Source organism: Dendrobates tinctorius, unplaced genomic scaffold (genome assembly GCF_039654945.1).
Source record: "Dendrobates tinctorius isolate UK_male_01 unplaced genomic scaffold, ASM3965494v1 ptg000174l, whole genome shotgun sequence".
In the NCBI taxonomy this organism is placed as follows: Eukaryota; Metazoa; Chordata; class Amphibia; order Anura; family Dendrobatidae; genus Dendrobates; species Dendrobates tinctorius.
In genome coordinates this window covers 3,867,139-3,889,093 of record NW_027361841.1, presented here as the reverse complement: position 1 = coordinate 3,889,093, position 21,955 = coordinate 3,867,139, and the positions used below count along the sequence as shown (strand labels likewise).

General features: G+C 48.5%; 1 protein-coding gene across 2 annotated transcripts in view; it reads left to right on the top strand.

Moving 5' to 3' along the window:
• FAM107B (family with sequence similarity 107 member B) overlaps positions 1-21,955 on the top strand; it is a 211,405-nt gene that overhangs the window by 120,529 nt on the left and 68,921 nt on the right. Inside the window, exon 1 of one of the 2 annotated variants that reach the window (XM_073551282.1) lies at positions 21,127-21,256. The exons of the other annotated variant lie outside the window; for it this stretch is intronic. The gene's annotated coding sequence lies outside the window, so the exon portion shown is untranslated. Of the gene's footprint in view, positions 1-21,126; positions 21,257-21,955 lie in introns of those variants that run through there. 2 annotated transcript variants of the gene reach the window in all.

Sequence of the window (21,955 nt, the reverse complement as noted above, 5' to 3'; positions counted from 1 at the left end):
GGTCCATGAAATAAGCCCCATCCCAAAAACAACCAAATAACCAAACACTATCAGGACAAACTGGCAATGCCAATAATCTGAAAGAAAATTTGATATCAATCTTTGTCATCAGCACTAGAGTTGAGCGAAACGGGTCGAAAAATTTCAAAAGTCGCCGACTTTTGGCAAAGTCGGGTTTCATGAAACGAAACCCGACCCTAGGATGAGGTCGGCCACGAGGTCGGCGACTTACGCGCCAAAGTCGCGTTTCAAAAGTTTGTTTTGCGCTCTTTTTCAGCCAATCAGGATCCACGGACACTGTGGGCAATGTGATGACATAGACAGGGGTCACCACCATCTTTCAGAAGGGCATGCAAGTGATTGGCTTGCTTTGGTGGGCGTCACAGGGGTTATAAAAGGGTGTGCACGCCGACCGCCATCTTACTTCTGCCGATCTTAGCATAGGGAGAGGTTGCTGATTCTGTAGGGAGAGCGTTAGGCAGGGAAGAAGAAAAAAAAACTGCTTCTGCTGCTAGCAATTTTGCCTGTACAACACACCAGTCACTGTGTGTGCAGTGCAAGGGGAGGCTATATTGTGGTGGATCAGCGGTGTTGGTTGTTAGGCTGCCTTCTAAGGCTTCCTGACAGCTGCATTGCTGTTTACCCACTGCTCTGCAAACTGCTTTTTTAAAAGCAATCCCAATTTTTTTTTGTCCTGCTGAGGTACTGAGCGTGCATTTTTTCACACCATACAGCGTCAGTGGGCCTCACACAATCCAAAAGTGCCCAGTATCCACTAGTGTCTGCAGAAATTCAAAATCTCCCTTATCCTGTAGTCACTTTTTTCACACCTGTGCCATCGAGCCTGTGACATAGCACTCTGATATTCAGTGGGCCTCACACAATCCAAAAGTGTCCAGTGTCCACTAGTGTCTGCAGAAATTCAAAATCTCCCTTATCCTGTAGTCACTTTTTTCAAAACCTGTGCCATCGAGCCTGTGACATAGCGCTCTGATATTCAGTGGGCCTCACACAATCCAAAAGTGTCCAGTGTTCACTAGTGTCTGCAGAAATTCAAAATCTCCCTTATCCTGTAGTCACTTTTTTCACACCTGTGCCATCGAGCCTGTGACATAGCGCTCTGATATTCAGTGGGCCTCACACAATCCAAAAGTGTCCAGTGTCCACTAGTGTCTGCAGAAATTCAAAATCTCCCTTATCCTGTAGTCACTTTTTTCACACCTGTGCCATCGAGGCTGTGACATAGCGCTCTGATATTCAGTGGGCCTCACACAATCCAAAAGTGTCCAGTGTCCACTAGTGTCTGCAGAAATTCAAAATCTCCCTTATCCTGTAGTCACTTTTTTCACACCTGTGCCATCGAGCCTGTGACATAGCGCTCTGATATTCAGTGGGCCTCACACAATCCAAAAGTGTCCAGTGTCCACTAGTGTCTGCAGAAATTCAAAATCTCCCCTGTCCTATAGACACCTGGTACCTTGTTTTACATTACTATATAGTTTGTTGGATTTTGTCTACATTTCTACCAAAAATGAGGAAGGCTGGTGGAAGAGGCCGTGGAATTGGGCGGGGGTTGGCAGCTGGTAATGATGGTGTTGGTGGTGGATCTGATGGTAGTGGCAAAAGCAAAATAGGACCGAATGCAGGAGGTGTTGAGCCTGCGTCATCGTCTGGCTCCACAAGGCCTCGAAGGCTTAGTTTTCTAGGAGTTGGCAAACCGCTTTTAAAGCCAGAGCTTCAGGAAAAAGTTTTGTCTTACATTGCTGACTCAGCCTCCAGCTCTATCGCCTCCTCTTCTGAAGTTGTAAAAAATAAAAGCACTGAGTCGTCATTGGAGGCTCATGTTCATGAACCACACCTTTCCTTGTGTCCTTCACCCCAACCAAGATTGAAGGATGACGCAGGCCATACTCCTGATTACTCCATGGAGCTGTTTTCACATACCATGCCTGGATTATCAAGTGAAATGGTGAATTACCCAGGCCAAGATGAATCTGACATGGAGTGCACTGATGCACAGCCGCTGATAGATGATTCTGCTGGTACATTCACTCAGAGCACTACATTGCCCTCGCAGTGTACAGAGCCAGATTCTGACCCTGATGAGACTCAGGTGCCCCTTCCCGCACACTATACCACCATACACGGTGACACAGAGGAAGGTGCACATGACATTGAAGAGGAGGTGATGGATGACCCAGTTGTTGACCCAGATTGGCATCCATTGGGGGAAGAGGGTGCTGCTTCCAATAGCTCAGATGAGGAGGAGCATCCACAGCAGACATCGACATCGCAACAGCTGTTATCTGGCAGGCCCGGAGCACTCCAAAGAGAGGTTCCAAAAATCAAAAGAGTTGCTGGACAGCTTGTCCAGATGGTCAAAAGATCACAGCGTGCTAGGCCGCAAAAAAATGTCTGCCAAAGTAGGAAGAGTGCAGTGTGGCACTTTTTTGAACAAAATCCTCATGATCAGGCCAAGGTTATCTGTAAGAAGTGCGCAAAGACCTTTAGCCGAGGGAAAAATCTGAAAAATTTGAATACCAGTTGTATGCTTAGACATTTAACCAGCATGCACTTGCAAGCGTGGACACAACACCAAACCTCAAGTGCCACATGTGCAACTGATCACAAAGAAGGTAGTCAACAACGCTACATTGTTTCCCCCACTGTAAGCCCACCGGTTAGCACAGCAGCAAATGTTGAGGTGTCATTGCAAGGCCACAGCAGTCAGGGAATCCCACTGTTATATCAACGAAATACTGAATCTAGGCCATCAGAAAGAACACCAACTCCATCACCATCATCAACCCTCTCTCAGTCCGCCCTGTCCACCGCTACTTCCACCATATGCAGCTCTCAAGTCAAGCTCACCCTCCCAGACACTATGAGTAGGTCAAGAAAGTACTCAGTCTCTCATCCGCGTACACTGGTTTTGAACGCCCACATTGCCAAACTAATCTCGTTTGAGATGATGCCCTATCGGTTGGTGTAAAGCGCAGCTTTCCGCAAACTCATGGCCTATGCAGTACCACGCTATGACCTACCCAGTCGCCACTTCTTCTCTCGCAAAGCCATCCCAGCCCTCCACCATCATGTAAAAGACCGCATTGTCCATGCACTCAAGCAGTCAGTGAGTGGAAAGGTGCACCTCACAACTGATGCATGGTCCAGTCGGCATGGCCAGGGCCGTTACGTGTCCATCACTGCGCACTGGGTTAATGTGGTGGATGCAGGGTCCACAGGGGACAGCGGTGGTGGGACAGTGCTGCCTAGCCCACGTTATAGGAAACAGTTGGCTGTAGGCGTTCGACCCTCCTCCTCCTCCTCCTCCTCCAGAAGCGAAAGCTCGTCCACAGAGCGCAGTCGTACGAGCACTCCATCTGCAGCTGCCACTGTTGCACACGATGTGTCCCCCTATCGAGCAGCTAGTGGAAAGCGTCAGCAGGCTGTGTTGCAGATGATGTGTTTGGGCGACAGACACACCGCCGAGGTGCTGGCCGAGTACTTGAAGCGACAAACTGAGTCATGGCTGGGCAGTGTACATCTTGAGGCAGGCAAGGTAGTTAGTGATAACGGCCGTAATTTTGTGGCAGCCATAGCCCTTTCAAAACTCAGCCACATACCTTGCTTGGCTCACACCTTGAACCTGGTGGTGCAGTGCTTCCTCAAAAATTATCCGGAGTTAACAGCCCTGCTCCAGAAGGTGCGAAGACTGTGCGCGCACATCCGCCGGTCGCCTGTACACTCCGTTCGTATGCAGAAGCTGCAGCGATTGCCCCACCTTCCCAACCACCGCCTCATTATCGACATTGCAACAAGGTGGAACTCCACCCTGCACATGGTGGAGCACCTGTGCGAGCAGAGGCAGGCCATAATGCATTTGTGGGAGGATACACGGCCAGGCACTTTGAGAGCAGACATGGAGTTGACAGGTGTGCAGTGGTCGAAGCTGAAAGACCTCTGTAAAGTCCTTCAGTGTTTTGAGGAATGCACACGGCTGGTAAGCGCAGATGACGCCATCCTAAGCATGAGCATCCCACTTATGCGTCTGCTCATGCAAACTTTGACGCACCTTAAGGAGCAGGCGTCTGCAGCCAATGTTGATGAGGAGGAAGAGGAGGAGGGAATCCTTGATGACATTCAGCCATTGTCTGCGCAGGGACCTCTCCTGGATGAGGTGGAGGAAGAAGAGGAGGAGGAGGATGATGATGGGGATGATTACTTAGGGGAGGAGGATGCATCTCGTGGGGCAAGTGAAAATGTTGGCGTGGCAAGGTCTGGTACAGGGTTTGTGCGTGACTGGAGGGATGTGGATTTGCCAGAAAGTGCTCCTCCACCCAGCACTCGCAGTGCATCATTGACACCGGGAACATTGGCCCACATGTCAGATTATGCCTTGCAGATCCTAAAAAGGAACCCCCGCATTGCCAAAATGATGAACGATGACGACTACTGGTTGGCCAGCATCCTGGATCCACGCTATAAAGGCAAATTACAAAACATCATGCCACAGGAGAACCTTGACCTAATATTGGCTAATAAACAAGCAACTCTGGTAAATCGGTTGCTTGAGGCATTCCCAGCACACAGCAGCGGTGATGGTTCTCACACGAGCCGTACGGGCCGGGGGCAGCTTGGCAGAGGTGTTCATGGTGCACACAGCAGAAGTGGCGTTGGAGACAGGGGTTTCATGACAATGTTGTGGACTGATTTTTCACGGACCGCTCACACAACTGGTAATACTGCATCGATGGAAAGTGACAGGAGACAGCAGTTGTCAACTATGGTTACAAACTACTTTTCCTCCCATATCGATGTTCTCCCACACAGGTCATTCCCCTTTGACTATTGGGCCGCTAAACTGGACACCTGGCCTGAATTGGCACAATATGCCTTACAGGAGCTCGCTTGCCCAGCTGCAAGTGTGCTATCGGAAAGAGTCTTCAGTGCAGCTGGATCAATCCTGACAGAAAAAAGGACCCATCTGTCAACCCAAAATGTGGATGATCTAACCTTCATTAAAATGAACCATGCATGGGTTTCCAAGGATTTTGTCCCACCTTCCCCTGATGACACATAGGGTGAAAAATGGCTTGCTTTGGTCCACCTCTTCCTGGGACTTGACCTATTTCGACTTTGCATCAGCTGAATGTCCAACATCAACATATGCCACTTTCTAAAACTCCCTAACTGTGCTGCCTCCCCCTCCCCCCATGGCCGGGGTCACCACCTAGCGCACGACACTGTGCGAGTACCGTTGCCCTGGACAGGTGGGTAGGCCGATTCTTGGGCGCGGGCACTGGCACAGGGTCCCTCATAGTGCAATCAAGTGTCTCTGACGGTGGTGGTGCACACCCGCCGTCAGACACACCGCCGTACTATGAGGGGCCCAGTGCCAGTACGACGCCCACGAGTGGGCCCCCCTTGCTTGGGCAGGGCCCCAGCATTTGCAATCTTTACCTCTCCCTGCTCCTCCGCTGTGTAGTCTGGGCCGTCAAATCCATACTGTGCCTGACACCGTCTGAGCCTGCCTCCTGATGTATAGACATATATTTTGAATGTGTACACTATCCATACATGTTATCCTGGGATACGGTACCCTTTCTCACCTTTGTGCAATCACGTGCAAGCCATACTGGGCCTAACACCGTCTGAGCCTGCCTCCTTATGTATAGACATATATTTTGAATGTGTACGCTATCCATACATGTTATCCTGGGATACGGTACCCTTTCTCACCTTTGTGCAATCACGTGCAAGCGATACTGGGCCTAACACCGTCTGAGCCTGCCTCCTGATGTATAGACATATATTTTGAATGTGTACGCTATCCATACATGTTATCCTGGGATACGGTACCCTTTCTCACCTTTGTGCAATCACGTGTAATCCATACTGGGCGTGAGAACGGCTGGCGAGCTGTTAAGCAAGCTACAGCACCTGTGGTTTGCACACGTAAGTTTTTCATTTTTTCAGGAATGACGGTTAGGCCTAATTCCGGAACTGCGGTTGACCTGCACTTACTGGGAAATTATCGTTCGCGGGTAATAATTGTAATCAGTGATCCCCATCACTAACGTTGTTCAGCGGGTTATCTGCACCTGTAAGCGACAAACGCTGGCCTTTTCAGTGTAGTGCACATGCAGCCACGGACATGTAAGGGCATGACACACCAGTTATTGGCCAATCTCATGTGCCAGAGCCTCACGTGTCCCTCTAGTAAGCCGGACTCGGACCGCGGGGCATGATGGAGTCTCGTTCGTTAACGGAATTAAGCTTGCAATGTGTGCATCTGTTCTGTAGCTGGCATGGTTGAGGTTTCCCAGGTGGAGTCGAATTTAACCGTAGGCTCCACTCCTGGTGGTGCCCTTCTGGACATTCCTTTAAGGTTCAGCTTTGCAACCATACTGCCCACGTAAAACAAACACTTTGCCTTCATGAACGCTGTTTGGAGGGTCATGACTCGTGGGAACAACGCCGGCCAATCAGTTAACCTGCTAGAGAGATCCTTCGTTGCTCCCAAGCATGACATCACACTCCCTAGGAGGAAGGTAATGCCACTGTGGCGACCGTACTCCTGGGGGCGACACAAGTGCACTGATGCCCAGCCACTGCTCGATGAATCTGCTGGTACATTGACCCAGACCACTACATTCCCCTCGCACGCTACACGGCCTGAATCTGACCCTGATGAAACTCAGGTTACCCTTCCCATATATAGTTCCATCTTACACGGTGACAAAGAGGAAGCTGCAGATGAAAGTGCAGGTTCGGCCCACCCGCCATCAGACACACCACCGTACTATCAGGGGCCCTGTGCCAGTGCCGTCGCCAACGAGTGGGCCCCCCCTGCTTGCTCAGGATCACAGCACTTGCAAGGTTGAAATACTGTGCAGTGAGATGGAAGATGGGGACGACGAGGAGTCCAGACTAGTACAGGGATTCCCTAGCGAGGAGTCTTATTTGATTGTTTTCAATGTTGGGACAGCAATTTTTGGGGAGCACTATACTCTGGAGAATGATAGATGGGGCCCACCATACACTGGAACATTCCAAAGGTGGACATCAGACACAGGAGCAGCATTTACAGGGCCCATTATACACTAGAGCATTAGAAATGGGGCCCATTATGTTTGGAGCATTATTTGGGCCCATAAGACAGTGGAGCTTCATCCATGGGGACCAACATATACTGTAGCATTATGTGGAGCTCATCATATACTGTTTCAAACATTATATGGGACCAATGATTATGTATGGAGAAATAGATGGGCCTCGTCATGAGATGTAAAAAAGTGAAGTATTTTTCATTGTACTATACCGCTATTTCTCTGCCGTATCGGAGCATGATGAGTTGTGGTATGTGTTAAAGGGGCGCTCTTTCGCCCAGGGCACATGAAAACCTGGAGCCAGCCCTACCCCCCCACAACTTTAGCCAAATAACCCCCATTTTTCAGTGCGTAACTTGTATTATGAAGTTAATTAAGGTTGACAAGCTTAAGTAAGAAGAATTGATGCTTTTGGCATTCAAATGGGCACTGTAGGTGTGTTTCCTGTCCTCCTCTCACTGCCGACTTTTATTCCCCATTGACTTACATTGGGTTTCGTGTTTCGGGACGACCCCGACTTTTCCCTATAATCGGCCGATCTTGCTCGACCCGACTTTTGGAAAAGTCGGGTTTCACGAAACGAAACTCGACCCTAAAAAAACAAAAGTCGCTCAACTCTAATCAGCACCCCTTTGCCAAATTTTTTTACCACCGGGCCGCCTCAAAGGATGTATAAACTACCGAATACAACTCAATTGCAATACCATCATTAACTGACCGGCCCCATGGATAAGAAAGTTGGTGAATTAAAGGGAATCTGTCACCCTATATTTCGCCTATCAGCTGCCGGCACTGACATCAGGGGCTTATCTACAACAGAGGACGTCACCGTTAGAAGATGTGAGGCGTTGGACTGGACCGCGACACGCATCGGACCAAAACTGGACCGGGAACACCCCTGGGTGAGTATAATCTAACTCCTTTTTCTTATCTTTCAGGTTACATCAGGGGCTTATCTACAGCATTACAGAATGCTGTAGATAAGCCACTTGTCATGGTTTGAACAGGGTTCTTGCCCTGCACTCACAGGGTTAAGTGTTCGTGGCCTCTTTCTGGATCTGGGAGGGGTATTTATACTCACACTTTACCAGGGTTCTCTGTCAGCTATACTGTTGTTCTGGTGTGTCAGACCCCTGGTGTGCGTGTATTCTGCGTTGCTTGTTTGCTTCCCGTATAAGACCCGGTCGGTTCCCTCACTCTGTACTCCGTTTCTCGCTTTGGTACTATTGTCTTCTCCAGTTCTGACCTCCTGGCTTGGCTATCGTTACTCCGTTACAGTTTGTCCCTATTGTACCGTCTATTGCCTGTTCTGGTTTTCTGATCTATTGCTACGTCCTGACTATCCTTTCTGTCTAACCCTTTGGTACTGTATTGCTATCTTGTGCTTTGACCCTGGCTTCATCTGGTTTCTGTCTCTGTCTATGCCCCTTGGTAACATTGTTCTGTAGTTACCTTTCTAGGAGTTTCCATGCATCTACTAGCTCTGTGGAGCTTAGGCCACGCCCCCAGCAGTCATGTGCTTCAGGTCCTGATACTCTGAAGCACGCATCGTCGCCGCTGCTGCCCTGCTCCACAGGTATCTTTGAGCACTGTTTTTGTACTCAGGACACCCACACTGGCTCAGTGAGCAAGTGCAGTGCGGGGCTCCTGACACCCCTGATGTCAGTGCCGGCAGCTGATAGGCGAAAAATAGGGTGACAGATTCCCTTTAAACAAAGCTTATTGGGCTCATTTGTGGGTATGATCCCTAATGGGGAAACTATTAAATCAGTTAGTGGTAAACAATCCAAGGGCCCAGCCATCCATCTAAGCTCTACTTCCTTCCCCAGTTTATCCGAAACCACTGCAGAATGATGAAAAGCAGACCACAAATTCTTTGCATTGCATGGGATCTCAAATGTAGGCGTCGGAATCCGAAAACCGACATCAAAACCTGATTGACATCAAAACAAATCAACCTTCACTCTATCCAGGAGGCATCTCAAGTAGCTTCACTGGAGTCGCTCACTTGGGAATTAGAGGGAGGAGCTTTCATTTGGACTTTCTAACATCGACCGGCCCAATGCGAAGACCTGCTACAGTCGGAACAGATTAAATTTACAGTTGGATCCAAATTTACATTGGCTCTCGTTAAACTGCCAACACAAACCCGGCTTTTGCCCTTCTGCCCTCCTGACTGTCTCGATTGACCACCCACCCCTGAACTTCATAACTGAAAAGGATGCCTGTTTCTAGATGGGGCCATTTCTCTCAATCACAGTCACAGACAAATATCATCTAATAACCTGTTTCATAGCTTCCCGCTGACGAAACTGCTCGTCATATCTCAGTCAGGCTCAAGATTGACATACTCGTCTTTCCAAATCTTTTCCCTCACTTTCGTTCTAAGGGGCATTGGAAACAAACATACACTTCGCCTCATACCTTATGATCCAAATGAATCTCATCACCTTTATCGGTTTGGGTCTGAACTGACACTGACACGGGTGCCAACACCTGGGTCGCCCTGCTCAAACTAATATTAACATCACTAGATGTGCCCACCCCTGATGTGAAACATTCCAATAATTGTGCTTGAGGTCGACCAAGACCTTCAAACCTCGCCAAAAAGGCTTTAATATTAGACAAAATATCCCTAACACCACCAGGAACCATATTACCACCCATATTAAGATTACCCTGTACCCCCTGTAAACCACTATTTGTCAAATTAAACAGGAGGATAAATGTGGGCCATAACACTCCCTGTACTAAACACTGTGCCTAAAACCTCTGTACCCTGACTTCTCCCTTCACCGTGCAACATAAGAATAAGGGGAAATCGACAAGACAAATAGAGATATTCCCCTGGCCACGTGTGAGCTGTTATCCCGCTGTCCAGAAGTCCAGCATCCAGATGGCTGTCAAGATCTTCGGTGCCCGGAATACTGGCAGATGAGTCTCCAGCAGATGAAGACAAGGGCAGGGAAGGAAAGCCGTGTGATCCAAACGCTAGTGCACACCCTCATCATTTCCCACCTCGATTATTGCAACCTCCTACTCTCTAGTACTCTTGCACCACTCCAATCCATCCTATATTCTGCTGCCCGACTAATCCACCTGTCTCCCCGTTATCCCTCAGCCTCTCCTCTATGCCAAACCCTTCACTGGCTTCCTATCGTCCAGAGGTTCCAGTTCAAAACCCTAACTATGACATACAAAGCCATCCACCACCTGTCTCCTCCATACATCTGTGACATGGTCTCCTGGTACTTACCTACACGCAACCTTCGATCCTCTCATTTCTTCTTCTCTACTCCCCTCTTATCTCTTCTTCTGACAACTGCATACAAGACTACTCCCGTGCTTCCCCTATACTCTGGCACTCTCTACCCCAACACATCAGGCTTTTGCCTACCATGGAAACCTTCAAAAAGAACCTGATGACCCAACTCTTCTTGACAAGCCTACATCCTGCAATGATCATCAACCTACTGAATCCGCACACGATCAGCTATACCCTCTCCTAGTGTATCCTCACCCATCCTCTTTAGACTGTGAGCCCTCGTGGCCAGGGTCCCCTCTCCTTCTGATTGTGCCTGTTTTGCTCATGTTTATTGTACTTGTCTATATTTGCCCCTTTCACATGTAAAGTGCCATGGAATAAATGGCGCTATAAAAATGTATAATAATAATAATAATAATCCTTGAAAACCGAGATGGCCTTGGGAGAATAGCCCTGATGCAAGAGATAGACCGACAGGCTGGAAAACAGAGAGGGACACCCTAGCAGCCCGCTGTCTTTGCCGCAGGTTTATGCAAATTTTCAGCTGCATTTCACAGTACCAGAAAAGTCTATGAGATTTCAGAAATCTCATGCACACAGCTTGTTTTTTTTGTCCTCAGTATTTTGTGCAATACTTTGATTTTTGCCAAATGCCGCACGTCGGTTCTTTCAGCATTTTTTGGTGCAAAGAAGTTGCAAAAACCCAGGTATCAGTTTTTTTCTGCATTTTGGTGGCACAACCTGATGAAGTAGAATCAGATGTTTTTACGCACTAAACTTCATCAGCATGCACAAGACACACATATACAATGATAAAAACACAGCAAAAAAAACACAACAAAAAAAGCAAAACCTGCTTTCTGATGCAAGTTTCTTACTGACAAGTGAACAGGTTTTGCTTGGGGGAAAAGACACAATAAAAACGCAACGTGTGAACATAGCCTAAAAAACTTTATTACAGTGAAGACAACTGATACTGTGTCGCCCTCCCATGGCTGGCGGGGTACTCGGTACCGGGCCCGACGAGCTTCAATGGGAGATGTCACGGTAGCTGGGTCCCGGCCCGTGGCCCTGGGCGCCCATTGTAAAAAGGGGGATGAGTTCAGTGTGATTAAAGTTTATGAATGATTGTTTCGTGACGCCACCTGTGGTATTCGGCAATGAAGATGTTAAGCCGACGCTGCAGACAGATCCTCTGGGACAGATGTTGTGGTGCAGCAATGATGGTGTAGCCCTCCACAGACAGGGCTGTAGTCCCAGGGCAGTGTAGATGAAGAGATAGGGGAGAGACATGGATGGTGCAGGGCTAGGCACAAGGATGTAGCAGTGCTGGGTGTGTTCACGCAGGAATAAGTGGAGGACACCAGGGCATGTAGTTCCAAAGCTTTACTCACAGTCTGTTGCAGGTACATGTGCCCACCTCGGTACCGTGTCCTCCGGGTCAGGAGCCCAGCCAACCTCCAGGCAAGATGAAGCACTCCTTTCCAACACTCCGCCAACATATGTGCCTTTTCTGAATGTCTCCCTTTTGCGCCTATAGTGAAGTACTCACAGTACTGAGTTACACTGGAGTTCCTCCTGTCAGATGTTCCTATGAACTCTACTTGTACGGCAGACAGCTGTAGCCTGCTTCGGGTAATCCTTGTTACTAAGTCCCGGCTTACTCACGTTGCTGTTGTGCCCCCAAGTCTTGTGTGGGAAAGAAGTGGTGGCAACTTCTATTCCTCCGGTGTCTGCTGCAGGATCATTAGTATCCATACAACCTCGGGGACCGGACCCCGGACTTGCGCTGTGAACTTGGGAAGGGTTCTGCTCTAACACTAATCCTTAGTCCTTCTCTCCTCACATTCCGTACTAATCCTTCTTTCTTATAGAGAGAGTCAGGCTTTCTATCAATGTTCCTTTCCTGTGCCAGTGGATCCAGGTCACTGAGGTCGGCTGCAGCGTTCCTTCATCCATCCCACTCAGGGGATCTTCACTCTTCCTCTCACTCTGTCAGACTGCCTAAATCCTAAACTCTTCCCGCTCTTTGATGCAAACTAAACTCCACCCGCCTCCCAGCACGCTTCGTGTTCCAAGCAGGGAGCCACCAAAGGGAGCTTTGCTACACTACTGTGTTGTGTGGGATGCAGGTGTTGGAGCGTGATCAGGTGTCTCCACCTTACCTGGATGGTGGGGTACCACACCTCAGGAGGAGGTGCAGTACCTCTGTGGCGACTGAACCCTCAGGGGCGCCACAATACCAGAGGGAAAATCAATTTCTAAATCAAGTCATAGTGACTACGGCAGCATTGCTGGGTATTGACGTGCGAGACTTGTCCGAGTTTCTCGCATGTGAGTATGAGCCATAAGGGGTAAATTCTGACCATGAGGCCGGGGTCACACCAGCATATCACATCCGATACGAGAGCATGGTATGCGATATGCTAATGACCCTCGGCTCCTGCTCTCACATGACAGGATCGTAGCACAGGTGCGGAGGAGATGGAGAAAGTAATTTCCTCTGCTGCCAGCATCAACGGGAATCACACTGTACTTGGGTAATATCTGAGTGCAGTGCAATAATTCACTTGCACCCATAGACTTTTATGGGTGTGCGCGATCTGAATTGCACATGCAATTGCAGCATGCTGCATTTGTTCTCCTGTCCAATCGGAGCTGGAAAAAAAACACAGTTGAAAGCAGAAGCATAGAATTAAATTGGTATGAATGCAATCCGATTGCATTTGTTTGATTTAATCGGAGCAAACCCTAAGGCCAGGGTCACACTTGCGTGTGCAATGTGGGAAACTCGCGCGAGTCTCTCGCATCAATACCCGGAACTGCCGCCAGCACTCAGTACCAAAGCGTTCAGCTGCATAGAATACATGCAGCCGCACACTCCGGTCCCGAGTTCCGGGAGTGCCGGGTATTGATGCGCGAATTTCTCACATTGCACTCGCAAGTGTGACCCCGGCCTAACCCTCCGCCAAGATAAATCAACTTGTTGAAGATTTTAAACATGCATCACAGGTCAGTTTACGCTGAATAAAAAAAAAAAGCACAGAGGGCATGAGATTACTATAAATTCCATTCACTTTGTTGGAACTGAAAGACACTGCATTTTTTTTTACATGCTGAAGTTTGGGAAAAAAACACACCATGTGAATGAGTTTTTAGAAATGCTGCTACTGTAAAATGCAGGTTTTTTTCTGCATGAAAAAAATCACATCTGAACAAGCTTCTGCACAGTATCATATAAAGCCATCATAATAATGTAGAAACCTGTATGAAAAGCTTTAGGAGGAACTCCAAAGGTTTCACACGTTTGCCAGTTTTGATCAACTCAGAGAGTCGATCGATCAGTGACAAGGGCGCACAACCAGTGCCTGTAGTGTACGGGCTTGTCTTATCTCAGATGCCCAGGCACAAGATTTTATTACAACTACAAAGATAAGAAAACAGGCATGACTTTACATTACCTAGGGAAGAAGATATTTTCATTGGGAAAAGAAAGTATTTTAATTGAGAATAACAAACTCGTAAATTATGGATTCTGCTGTCCTTGAAACTTGGCTCTGTCCAATTAACTAACTATACTTTTTGCAACAAAAGAAATCTTTTACACATAGACACCACCTCTATATAAGATACAACACCCTGGGTTAGCTTTTATGAAGAACACTTATAAAACTAATAAAATATAACATTATCAAAGATATACATGACAGCAGCATTTAACAAGCTTGCGCCGGAAGCGCATAACAAGTCTCGCCAATCGGCGCCCATGTCACCTGACCGTGGGTCGCTGATGGGTTGGCATGACAACTCAAGGTCTGCAGGAGACCACTGTGGTTTTCATAGCCGAATAACTGAGCGCCGCACAGCGGTCGGCACTCGTAGAAAGTGAGCATTTCTGCTATACAGAGCAGAGTTGAAGCCCTACTGTATGCAGCGATCGGATAATCGCAGCTTCTAGTCTCCCATAGAGACTACTGAAGCCAGCAAAAAGTAAAAAAAAAAGTTTTTAAAAATATAAAAAAACTTAAAATATATAAAAATTAATCTCTCCCCATTCGCCCCATTCAAAATAAAATAATAAAAAAACAAAAAAAGCCGTAATGAGAAAAAAGTAAAAACGTCAGAATTACATTTTTTTGGTCACCGCAACATTGTATTAAAATGCAGTAATGAGAGCTAAAACATCTACATCAACATAGTGTCAATAAAAATGTCAGCTCGGCACGCAAAAACTAAGCCCTCACACAGCCTCAGATCCCGAAAAATGGAAACGCTGCGGGTCTCGAAAAATTACACAATTTTTTTTTAACAAACTTTGTATTTTTTTTCACCACTTAAATAAAATAGAACCTATACATATTTCATATCTACAATCTCGTAATGACCTGGAGAATCATAATGGCAGGTCAGTTTTAGCATTTTGTAAACATGGTTAAAAAAAAAAAATGTGGAATTGCACCTTTTTTTGCAATTTCACCGCACTTGGAATTTTTTTTCCCGTTTCCCAGTACATGTTATGGTAAAATCAACGGTGTCTTTCAAAACTACAACTCGTCCCGCAAAAAACAAGCCCTGATACGGCCATATTGAACGAAAAATTAAAATGTTGTGGCTCTGGGAAAAGGGGAGTAAAAAACAGATACGCAGAAATGGAAAATGGCCCGGGGGTGAAGGGATTAAAGGAGCAGGAATTTCTGGCCAGTCTTGAGGGCTGCTGCCTTGGTTGAGCAATGGTAAGTCCTTAAAAATGAGAATATAGCGGCCTTTGGGTCAGGTAGGTTCAGACATCCGTATTTCACTGTGCATATGTTTACCACAATGCACATACTGAACAGGAGTCTCCCGATCTGAAGTTACAGCCTCACATATAAGGCTGGGGTCAGACTTGTGAGAAACAGCGCCGGGTATTGTGGTGCGAGACTAGTGCTAGTTTCTCGCAAGTCTGACCTTGGCCTAAGTCTGTAAGTTCTGTTGAGAAACCCACTTTCGGTGTAATGCGGGCCATAGAATACCGCCGTCTGAATCATTGCTTAGTGAAGTCAGTTTACCTCCCAGGGATGGGAGAAGCAATGCAGTAGGTTCAGAGAAGAAAGGTAGCTTATGAGCAGGTCAGTTTTTATGAGGGTCAGTTTTTATGCATAGCTCTTTGACTCCAGCCATGGATTTATGAAGGCCAAGTTATGATGTAGCTCTCCACTGGCCAACAGTTAGTAGCTTATATCAAGCAATTCTTCCAACTCGAGTTGATAGTGGCTACTTTCAGAGCAGCGCTTACAACCTCTAAAGCAAAGAGTGTGTAAGTGTGGCGCCCTACATCTTTACTGCTACAAAAGGGTTAAATATGTACTGTTTTGTAAGTGTTTTGTGAGCAATGGGAATTATGCTTTCTCTGCTAGAGACCACAACACGCGCACAATTTACCTCACTCCCTTACTTGTCTGAAGCTTAGAGCTTTGCAGACATACCCTAACTGGGAGGGGGAGGAGCAGAGTTGTTGTTTCAGAAAAGAAGAAGGAAAGATGGAGAACGCTCTTGGAAGCCATGCCATGTGCTCCTTCCAGGAGTAAAGCTAAGAAGCATCAGGGAATCAGCACCTATGCCATCCATGCTTTCAGAGCAGGGTGGTAAGCTGACTGTGTGAGTTTGTACAACCAACAGCAAAGTGTTTTCCCCAGGAAGACTGCCACAAACTAGGATCAGTGAATGATTGTGCAAGAAGGAACTTGAGCTTCACACAGGATCCAAGCTGCAAGTTGCCAGCGGAGGAAAACACAGTGAGTAGTGGCTATGTAGGGTCAGAGCAGGTTCGCAGGATGCAGTGACGAGACACGAGACTGAGTGTGGTTGGTGGAAATAACTTTTATAAACTGTAGCCGCTGGGGCTATATTGAGCAACTAAAAAGTATTAACAGCAATCAGTCCACGCAGGGACTCAACAAACCTAACAACACTTTCTTATGCGTAATGCGACTAACCCGGTTGGTCCGGGTACTATAGGCCACGTATGACCAAACTGGGGGGGTTCCTTATCTCTACTAATAAACTTATCCTTCCAGGGATCTGTCAGGATCACAGGCGTGGCCGCGTAGAGGACGCTGATGCGGCTGCCTTGACGCCTCAATATTCTGGGATGGAGCCAGGCTCGACAGGCCCTTGAAGAAACGATGCTGGTGGGGCGCAACAGGCCCTGAAGAAGCGATGACGGTGGGGCACAACAGGCCCGGAAGAATCGATGATGGTGGGGCGCAACAGGCCCTGAATAAACGATGACGGTGGGGTGCAACAGGCCCTGAAAAAAACGATGATGGTGGGACGCAACAGGCCCTGAAGAAACGATGACGGTGGGGCGCAACAGGCCCTGAAGAAACTGTGCCGATGGGCGCAACAGGCGTCTCCTTGCGGCTCTTGTCTCACCGTGAGGTTATGACGCAGTCTCAAAATATAACCATTCACCAACCTTCGCTCAGGGTCCCTTAGCAAACCGGACGGGGGCCTCTATGGTCGCCAGTAGCGGGATCGCCTCCCCAGGGTCCGGTGATGACAGGGCCGCAACTGGTGGGGAAGGCTGGGGGGCAGTATCCTGACCGCTGTAACGGAACGGCCTGTAGTTGCAGCGGTCACTGGAGGTCGCGGGCTTATCACAGCAGGGAGGGAGACAGCAGTGATGGCTGTATGCGACTGTATGAGGGGAGCGGCTGCTGGTGAAAGTCCCTCATGTGTCACTTGTCGGTGAGTGCGCAGCTTTCCTTTCACAGACCCCTGTCGGTCTCTCCAGAACACACTGTCCGCTCCCTCGGTCCTCTCTGTCTCACACGGCTTCCTGCCTGTTGTCCGGCTCTCTGTCAACTGACACCTGAGCGCGCCCCCTGCTCCTTTTATCCTAGCCCCGCCCCCTGTTGCCCTGACACCCTGAGCCGTGTCTCTCCCTTTGTCATCCCCCTGGTGTTATTCCTTCAGGAACCCTGATGGCGGTCTCCTTGGTTCCGGTCCAATCACTAAATGGGGGTCCTCCTCCCCACAGCTATACTGGAAAGTTTTAGACTCCGGGAAGCCTTGGTCCCACAGGGGATTAGAATAACAGGAAGCTTACACCAAGTCACAGCAGAGAGAAGGATAACTCCCATTCTGCAGAGCAGACTGTAACCTGGTGAGAGTTGTAATATCACCTCTGAACTGCACCTGAACTACAGTAAATGATAAAGTGACATTCCTTGTCTCCTGCCTTATTACTCCGTGCCTTCTAGTTCCGTCACAATCTCTGGGGGCCAGTCCTGGTTGGAGAGAGTTTAACAACTGCACTGCCATCACCATCTACTCCCCCAGGGATCATCTGCAGTGCCGGTTATACTACAGTCGAACACTCCGACTGGCGTCACGAATCACTACATAAACTTTATCCCTAATCAATACTCCTCTTTTACATGACCGCCTGGGGCCACGGACTGGGTCACTGCGACTGTGACACATCCCTATAAGACTACCGGCCCGGTACCGAGTATCCCACAGCCTCTGGGGCGCATCATAAGCTTGGTGTTCTTTGCCTATAATACTGAGGCGGTGGTCTATAACTTATGCAATCAGCAATAAACAATAAAACTCATTGTCCCTCTGTTCTTGAGAATAGAGTGGATTTTTAATAAGAGGTATATTTCAAGGACTTTGCAATTTATCCACTTGAAGAAGATGACTTAATCCCTTTAATACAGGGCGCACTATAGGCATACACACCGGAGTTAGGCATATCACACAAGGGGCCTGGTATCAGGGCCATCATTACTTCCTTTAAAATAATAGTGCTCGTATTATTCTTCTGTAACCAAGGAAAACATACGGAATAACATCGCAAATAATAACCAGTAGGACCAGTTACTCCACATTTTTCTGTAAGGTGATGAGACAGTATTGTGCTCTGGCGGTTCGCTCTTCACCCTTCTTAAATACTATTGTTCCAAATTCCAATACTATATATAAATACATGTAGCAGAATTTAGGATAGTGAAATCTATAAGGCCAGCTGGGGCCATTATAACCCCACAGGGAACTTGCTGACTGATAATTCTGCATAGTTATAGTACTAGTTGGCTCCTCTCCCACAGTGCATTGGATAAAGGGCTACAAACCAATGTGGAATGGTGGACACCACACTGCTGATCTCCAAACTGCCGGTGTGCCTAGGTAGCGATATGCTCTCTGCAGCTAGGCCATCTTGCCATTCAGGGTTCTAGAAAAGCAGAGTGACAGCAAACTATGGTGCCTGAGGACATTTATCATTGCCCTTACACCATAATAAGTTGGAAATGATGGCACACAAGACCATTGAGAGAAGTGAAGGAGAAAAGCAGTTATCGCATGATGGCAGGTATGCAAATCCCATATGGAGCAGTCATGTGATGAGAGCGCGAGTGTGGAAACAGCGGCATCCCAACAGTGAGTGCACTACACCGTCAGATCTCCATGTGTTAGAGTCCCTCCAAATTAGGGAAATGTCCCGGACAAACCATTAAATGCGCCCCTATGGTTACATCAGCCTGAAGAGGGCCCTTTTAGACTCCTTTGGCCCTACAGTAAAAGACAACAGAAAATGAAATTCACAATAGTGTAGTAGACTCCTGTACAAATAAGCTATGACGGATTCCTTTAATGAGCAATTCATACATCGCATAAATAATAGCAGTAGTATGGGAGATAGGTGTCACTATTAGGCATCGCTGTCCCTGTTTCATGCACACGTCTGGGCTACTCCTAGGGGATATGGCAGAGGCCATTATTACTATATGAACATAGCCGATGATGGGAAACAAGCCCTGCTACCTTCTCCATAAAGGGATGCTCTGATCACAACATATTGAGGAACTATTAGATAGGTCATCAATGTGAGATGGGTGGGTGACGCCTGCCCCTGATCACCTCAAATCTGTTCTGTCAGCGGCGGGTTAAAAGCGATGTATGGGGCGGAAGATGGCAGCCCTGTACATTGCTTACTGTCCGCGGCCGAGGACTGCTGCTGTTTTTAGTGATGAGAGCATTAAAGGGAATCTGTCACCCTTTTTTTGGACTATCAGCTGCCGGCATCGACATCAGGGGCTTATCTACAGAACTCTGTAATGCTGTAGACAAGCCCCCGATGTAACCTGAAAGATAAGAAAAACAAGTTAGATTATACTCACCCAGGGGGGCGCAGTCTGGTGCAGTGGATGTCGTGGTCTGGTCCGGCGCCTCCCATCTTCTAGCGATGACGTCCTCTTCTTTGCTTCCCGTCACGGCTCCGGCGGAGGCGCACTGCTCTGACCTGTTGAGGGAAGAGTAGAGTACTGCAGTGCGCAGGCGCCGACCTCTCTGACCTCTCCCTGCGCACTGCAGTACTCTGCGCCTGTGCCGAAGCCGTGATGGGAAGCAAAGAAGAGGACGGCATCGTATGAAGATGGGAGACACCAGACTGCAACACCCATCGGACCCAACCCCCCCCCCCCCCCCCGGTGAATATAATCTAACGTGTTTTTCTTATCTTTCAGGTTACATCGGGGGCTTATCTACAGCATTACTGATTTCGATATTTACACTAGAAAGTGGAAACCTGGCTCACAGTCGTCCAGGTTGAGTCCAACAACATATACAGAAAATACGGCCCGTCTTTCAAAGCCGTCAGTCTTTCTGAGGTAGAGCTTCCCCCTTTCCAGAAGGAGAGCAAGTTTCTTGAAGGCAGAGCTCCCCCCTTCCTTAAGGGGAGCAGGCTTTCCCGTCAACAAGGAAAACACACATTTTAGTATATGGCCCATGGTCCAGACCATCCAGTCAGTCTCTGCTTTTTCCAGCAGAAGGGGCACTACAGGTGCAACTAAAACAAAAATAAAAACTTTTAACGGTCACATTACTATTAGAACTCCTTAAAGGGGAGGTAGCATTAAAGGGATATTCTACTCAATCCCGTACACAAGCATGCTCAGATAACACCTTACACATGCTCGCTCATCATTCTCTTCAGGTAACTGGGAGATCAGGTGCGGTATTCGGTAGCCTTCACTGAGCAATGAACAGGGCTGCTGTCCCTGCCCCAAACGTCGCCTACATCTGGTCGCTGACAGAACACATCTCAGTTGATCGGGGGGTTGGAGGTGTCAGGTGTGGGACCCTCACTGATCTTATATTTGGCCTATCATTCGAAGAGGCCAATTGTTGATAACTGTTATCAATTTTTAATATGTTATCAATTATTAACTATAATTGTTTTTATTGTTAATAACTTTTAAATCAGTGGGGGGGGGCGACCCTGGGGACCCCCACCAATAGCCAGAGTGGGGTACATTTATCCTTGTCACAATGGAGCTACAGCTCAGCCGCTGGGCCATTCATTGGGACTGCAGAGCCATACAGCGCGGTCCCACAGAGAATGAATGGGGTGACGTCGGATCTGTGGGGTTCCCAGCGGTCCCATAATCTAGAAGCTATCACCGATCCTGTGGATTCCAGCTGGACAGCCCCTTTAAGGCAGGGTGCGTTGCTTCCTGTAGCTCACAGCCTGAGATCACTGGCCCGAGCTTCACATACTGGGAAAGTGACAGTGGTGTCGTGAATCCTAGATTTAGGAACCATGTGCCTTTCAGGGTGGGCAGCTTTACAGAGGGTGGGGTGGGCGCAGTGACCCACATGCCTGAGGAGACACGGGGCTGATGCGCCGGGCTGGAGGTGCTGGTCGGCGGGGCGGGGCCGGACAGGGGCGGGGCCGGACAGGGGCGGGGCGGGGCGGGGCCGGGAGCTCCCTCTCCTCCCCCTGGAGGGCTCGGTGCTGTGTGCGGTTATTGTGAGGCGGCAGCGGGGCTGGAGGAGGAGAGTGTCCGGGGAGCTCGGGGTGACCCGCACCGACAGGGCGTTAGCTGGACGGGAGGTAGGTGCGCATGCCTGGCAGCAGCTTCAGATCCTGGCCTGGGATGATGGATGGATTGGTATTGATTCATTGTGGGACTGGAGGTATTGGGGAGGGGGAGAAGTGTCACGATGGCGTGCAGATGTAGCAGAGCTGGAGTTATCGGCATGGGTTGTGTGGCCAAGGTAGCAGTGTGATATCAGTCAATGACCAACCCAACTCTGCTCCATCTGCAGCATGGGGACCATATGGCGGTGCCTTGTGTCCAGAGGCGGTGTGATGGAAGGGAACTTTACAGCCATTGTGCCATCTGATCACCCCTCAGCATCCCAGGGGGCAGCATTGTGATCAGGCGCCTGGTGCCCACAACTGGGACTTCATAACGAGCAGTAATGTCAAATGTCGCTGTGATAATCTCAGAGTTGCTGGAAGATTGATGCGATGCAGGAATAATGTGGTGGGTACATCTGGTAGAACGAGTAATGCCCCGTCACATCCGCGCCGCAGACCCCGGACTGTCATCAGGACCCATCAACCAGTTGCTGCTGTTGTCTGAGGATGCCAGCTTCCCAGTGTCTGATATTGGTGGCATTTCGGAAGTAATAATAATGCTATAGCACCAACATATTCCATAGCGCTCTCCAAAGACGCATCCCCAAACGGTTTCCTTCTGCCAACCCACAGAGAGTTGGATGGAAAATCATTGCACAAGTCGCGTCC